General features: G+C 41.4%; 1 pseudogene; it reads right to left on the reverse strand.

The window, feature by feature from the left end:
• Positions 1-662: 662 nt before the first annotated feature.
• LOC131225978 (peroxidase 5-like) lies at positions 663-4,249 on the reverse strand (annotated as a pseudogene).
• Positions 4,250-6,000: the final 1,751 nt, after the last annotated feature.

Here is a 6,000-nt window from a genome sequence, read left to right on the forward strand (position 1 = left end):
ATCTTCTAAAGATATTTTGCTGAGTAGAAGTTAGCCCATAAAGACTTACCCTAAAGGAGCCGCCATCCCATCTTAATCCTGAACGCCTGCATGGTATCTTCAAAAGTACGAACGCCGAGTCCGCCTTCATGAAGGGGGGTGCACAAGGTCGACCATTTAACCCAATATAACTTCTTGCCATGTTCTGAAGAGCCTCAAAAGAAATTTGCAATCGCTCGATCGATAGTTTTGGTGACGGATTTGGTTATGCTAATGGCCGAGAGTAAGTGGATGGGAATACTGGTCAAGACGTGCTTGATCAACACCAATTTAGCTGCCTAGTTGAGAAGCTTGGCCTTCCAACCTTCTATTTTGCTAAGAATCTTCTGGATAAGCTGATGCAAAAGAGGGGCTGGACTCTTTCCTTTGGATAGGGGAACACCAAGATACATTGAAGGGAGATACGCCTGCCTAAACCCAGTCATATTGCGAAGCTTCTGGATCTTTTTTCAGGTTGATTTCTTCGGGGTTATGAAGGACGTCTTAGAAACATTCACTTTTTGGCCTGAAGCGTTCTCATATTGGGTGATGAATTTGAGAAGATTTCATACATTTGATAACCTGCCATTAATAAATAAAATAGCATTGTCAGCGAAAAAAAGTTGGGTTATAGTGGGGCAATTCTAGGGCAGTTTGTATGGTTGGCAACATCCCGACGAGAAGAGCTTGAATAGGCTCCTGCTGAACACCTCAGCCGCAAGGATGAAAATAGAAGGAGAAAGAGGGTCTCCCTGCCTCAATCCCCTAGTTGATTTGAAGAAGCCAAAGCTTCTACCATTGGTAATGACAGAGAACCAAATGTCTTCCCAACATCGTTGAACTCCCGATATCCATATTGGATCAAATCTAAATTTTTTGAGAACTTGCGTGATGAAATCCCATTCTAGATGGTCATATGCCTTCTCCATGTCAACTTTGATAATCAAGTTCCTGCTAAAGACCTTGCGGTCAATCTCATAGGCCATCTCTGTGGCAATAGAGATGTTCTCGGTAATGGACCTTCCTTTAACAAAATGTGCAACACCTGAATTAATGAAAACCTGCCCAAAAAACCTCTAATTGGATCTCAATTTCAACAGAGAAAGATCTTTTTTAGATGTCATGAATATATCAAGGTGGACCCACGCAATAGTTGTAAAATAAGCTTATTCCACAGACCTTCTACAATGCAAACCATAGTATCCAGACTGAGTCTTGTCGTCTAAACCGAGTGATTGTATTTTATTACTAGAAAAACAGCAACTGGTAAACCTTATCATTGTCCATCAACATCGATTGTGATAGGGTGATGGCCCAACTCTGACTTTTAAAGTGCTCCGTTGGATTGAGTGGGGTGACTCAGCCATATTGATTGTTGTTTGTATGCTGGGATTGAACAACGAAGTCATGATATCACAACTTGTGAAACCATACCACCTTTCTTTAGGTTTTCTTAGTCCAGATGTGTGTATAAGTCATCTTATCAATAGTCCGGCACATGCACTAGAATGCAACACGTGCTTGAGAACCATGCCATCCATCCAGCAATTCTCATTGATTCAATGATCCGGCTTGAAAATCTGCATGGTGGACCCACATGGTAGAGACCTTTGATCCAACATGAGGTCAGGTTGTACCAACTCGTGAGGTGGGCCACACACGTACATTTAAGTCAAATTCTGATTAAGATGGCGTGGTCCGCCAGCAAATGCGCATCTCAGTTTTCTCCCTAGGTCATGATCCATATCATGCATCCTATCTATTTTGCATAGCTCAGATGCCATTTGCAAGTGATGCACCAGCAAGAAGATGTTGTATGAGAATTATGAAAGTTCAAATGCAACGCTGCATAATTAAATGGACCTGTTTTAAAGAGATCGGTAACATTTGTTCCGACATATGTGGGCCCAACCGTTATGAGTGCCATCAAACCCATCCATTTTATGCTTGGCCCTGTATGGGAAAATTCTGCCTGATTCATAGCTCTGCAGGTGGGCCACACAAAAGGGAACGATGCATGGGATAATTAATGGGGAGGTGGACGCCCTCCATAGAAACGTCCAATGAAATGTGGGGTTCACCATGTTGTGTATATATCAACCAAGCAATTCATTAGGTGAGCCCCACCCAGGATGAAGGGACACACAGGTTTCAACTTTAGATATTATTAATGTACATAACTCCTCCTATTGTCCCAACTGAATTTTGGATCAAGATGCTTCTTAATCTTTACGGTGTGTACATGAGAGGAGTCGCACCAAATTCGTGGTTTGGATTCCAAATACACATCACGTGTAGTCCCCACACATCTCGAACGTACAAGATCATTGGCACTTTTTCAACAACCCCCAGGCCAAGTTCTAGAGGCTATTGAGCATGTCCTTCGAATAGTCTCTGAGAGAGAGAGAGAGAGTGAGAGAGAGAGAGAGAGAGAGAGAGAGAGGGTCGCTAATTTGTTCATGGCTAAGATGGATCGAAGAAAAGAAGCCAAGATGGATCGAATACACTTCCACCATAATTTTCAGAAATTTTAGAATTTTCACTTGAAGTTTTCTGCCTATTTCGACAGGTTTAAAAGATCTTATTGACTAGTCAAAATCTAATTCAATAGGTCGATAGATCGAAAATCACAAAATTTTCGATTTAAATCTCTAAACACTTTATGGTTGTTTCGACCTGTCGACTCGACTAGTCAACAAGTCGACTGAAGAAAAAAATTACGCGATTTTCTGAATTTATTTTCTAGTTTGATTAACTCCTTGATTGCATTTTTAAGATTTGTTTAGAGTTATTTAAAGGCGTTAAACTCATTTGTATCAAAAATTGAATCACTAAACTTCTTGGAAATTATCTTATTTCTCTCGTGGATTCGAGAAATCTCCTATGGATTCAAGAGAGCCTTAGTGGCACTCGAGGAAGACAATGCTCATCGCTTCCTCCCCTGCATCAGAGAGAGATAGATTTGCTTATAAAAATCCAATTTCATGGTAAAACAAGAACCAAGACACAACTTAGATTGCATATGAAAAATAAATGCTCCATGTGGATCATATATACCAACTAATTTACACGTGGATTCTCTTTCAATAAATCAAAGATAAATTCAAATGAATGAAAGAATACTAAACATTTCAAATCAAATTCAGCAATTCCAATCTTTGGAATGACTCAAAAGTTCACAGCCCTGCAGTTCATCCTGATCTCTCCTTGGTAGCCGGTCAGCACGTCGATGGACCCTATGTGCACCATGGCCGCTGCAAATTTTGCAGCCCATGCTGACTGATGCTTCACATTGTTCCTCACCATTCTCGATGTCGAGGGGCTAGTAAGTAGTGTTTGATCTGACTCCAATACTCCTCTATGGTACTTCAAATTCTGGTAGTACTTGTTATCCAGGCGATTCGGTGTTGCCACAGTAGGATCTTGACCGTTTCTAGTAGTTGAAGGGGGACACCTGGTTTTTAAGTAGGCTGCGAACTTGCGGTCCATTGAAGGATCTTGTGGGTGTGTTGCATTGAAGGAGTAGAGGCGATTCACGAAGGAAGAACAATGAGAAACCCCGATGGAGTGGGCCCCAGAGAGTGTCACCATTTTATCCAGAGACAACCCTTTTCGCTCAAAGTTCTCCTTGAGTTGCTGGGCATTGAAGGAAGGTGGGGGAACATTTTGACCGACTTCAGCTTCAATAGAGACTCTTCCATCGCGGCGGCCTGCTGGCACGGCGTAGTCAATGCCACCAAGCTTGTAGGCACTATCACGAGCCGCAAAGGCAATGATGTCGGAGCAGGAGACAGTATGTGGGCATTGAGCCTCAATCCTAGCCTTTGCTTCATCGATCACTTCGAATCCACGTAGGCTTGGATTGTTGGCCGGGTGCTGTTTCTCAGAAGGGTTTCCAGGCGTCGAATCGAGTAGGACCGAACCATCACAGCCCTGTAACAAATAGAGTACAAAACACAAGGTTGGTACCAACTCCATAACAGTAACAACAACATCTCTTGGCTCTGCAAAGAACACTTACCCTAACAAAGCAATCATGAAAATGCATCCTAATTAGGCCGGCGCCAAGTCCTGGGTTCCGCGTAACGGCTTTGCTTACTGTCTGTCAGATGATCGCCTCCGCTGACGGACATGTATATTGGTAGTGGTTCACTTTCAAAGATGCTGATGAGATATGGGTCATCGCCAAGATAGCAAGGAAGAAGAAGAGGCAAGTATTCAACATGGCCATTTGGAGAGAGAGAGAGAGAGAGAGAGAGAGAGAGAGAGAGAGGTGTGTGGCTGGCTCAAAAGCTCACGGGGGGTTGGGTTTTATAAGCAGTAGGAAATGAAGTGCGTGAAGGCTGACTTGGTAAATCACAAGCGGTCGCATTGCTTACTCGTTCTTCAGTACGCATTGCGGAGGTTTACTACTTCCGCACGCTTGTATATCCGTACATGAGGTTTGATAATTCCTCATGCGTGTAGATCCATACACGTTCAAGCTACATTAAGCATGCAGATGTGAAATACGTGTATAAAATCTGAGCTTTCTTTGGGGTTGGAAATAATTCTTTGATATTGTGATTTAAAAAATAAGATAATTTCACTCTTCTAGTGGGCCAGCCACGAATAAAAACCTTTTCTTAGCCATTCATTTGTTTTGATAAGATTTGGCCCACTGGAGGTGTGAAATGATTTGATTTTTACGCTAGATGATCTAGAAATTTATAGCTCGCCTTGTGATACAGAATCTCGGGTGTGCATATATTAGGCTCTACACGCGTGTAGTATTAAAAAACCCCGTATTCATGACCTTTCGGCATTAATACTTTAATTAATACTTTAATGTACTCAAGACTTCAGTGATAGTTTGAGTTTGTGACCATCTTTAGATGTGGGTCGCACGAGTCAATCCAGACCATCCAAGTTGTAGGGCCCATCGTGGATGGATTATTGCTTAAAAGTTACATTGATTAAACGAAACTGGCCTGACTATGGAAGGGGCATTTAAAAACGAAATTGTTCATCCAAACTTATATCTAAAATTCAGATGGTTAAGCTCGTTAGATCAAGGATATTTTTGGCCTATGCTACACATGGTGTATATATAACTATTCCGACGGTTTGGATTACTGGAAATGCATGCCACGTATACGTTGGATGTATTACTTCTATTTCTTTTTAAAACGTGGTGAACCATATATCATCGAATTCCCACTGATTCAGAGACGGTGCATTGCACACTGTCTGAATATTATAACAGTGTCGCAGAGTATAGCAAACGCAGTTGAAAATGTCTCCATTTAGGTTAGCAAAATTTTGGTTTGCAATGCAAATGTTGCACGTTACCCATTCATTATAAGCGGGCTACACATATACATCATTCACTACAAGAAAAGGGGGCTTTAGCCTCATTTCAAAATTGAGGCTAAAAAGGTTAAAAACTAAGGCTAAAGCCTTTAGCCTCAGTTTTGCCTCAGTTATCCAAACCGAGGTTGAAACCCCCGTGGCTAAAGGTTTTAGCCTCAGTTTTAGCAACCGAGGCTAAAATGACTTTTATAGCCTCGGTTCTTCAAGTGAGGCTAAAAGAACCTTTTTAGCTTCAGTTTTCTCGAAATGAGGCTAAATCAAAATTTTAGCCTCCATTGTTTCCAACTGAGACTAAATCTAAATTTTAGCCTCAGTTGCCTCCAATTGAAGTTAAATCTATTTTTAACCTCGGTTCTCAACAACCGAGGCTAAAGCCTTTAACCACGGGAGTTGTAGTCTCAGTTTAGATAATTGAGGCAAAACTGAGACTAAAGATAGATTTAGCCTTTGTTGGCATCAACCGAGGCTAAATTCGGTTTTTAACATCATTTATCAATAATCGAGGCTAAATCTAGTTTCTGTCAACAAAAGCTAACAATATTATAATCAACCAATGATTGAATCTGTGCATGTTTCACCCATTTAACATCCATCAAGACAACAATCAACAAGACAATTAATGGTCAATTT

The sequence above is a fragment of the Magnolia sinica genome, chromosome 14 (assembly GCF_029962835.1).
Source record: "Magnolia sinica isolate HGM2019 chromosome 14, MsV1, whole genome shotgun sequence".
Lineage (NCBI taxonomy): Eukaryota > Viridiplantae > Streptophyta > Magnoliopsida > Magnoliales > Magnoliaceae > Magnolia > Magnolia sinica.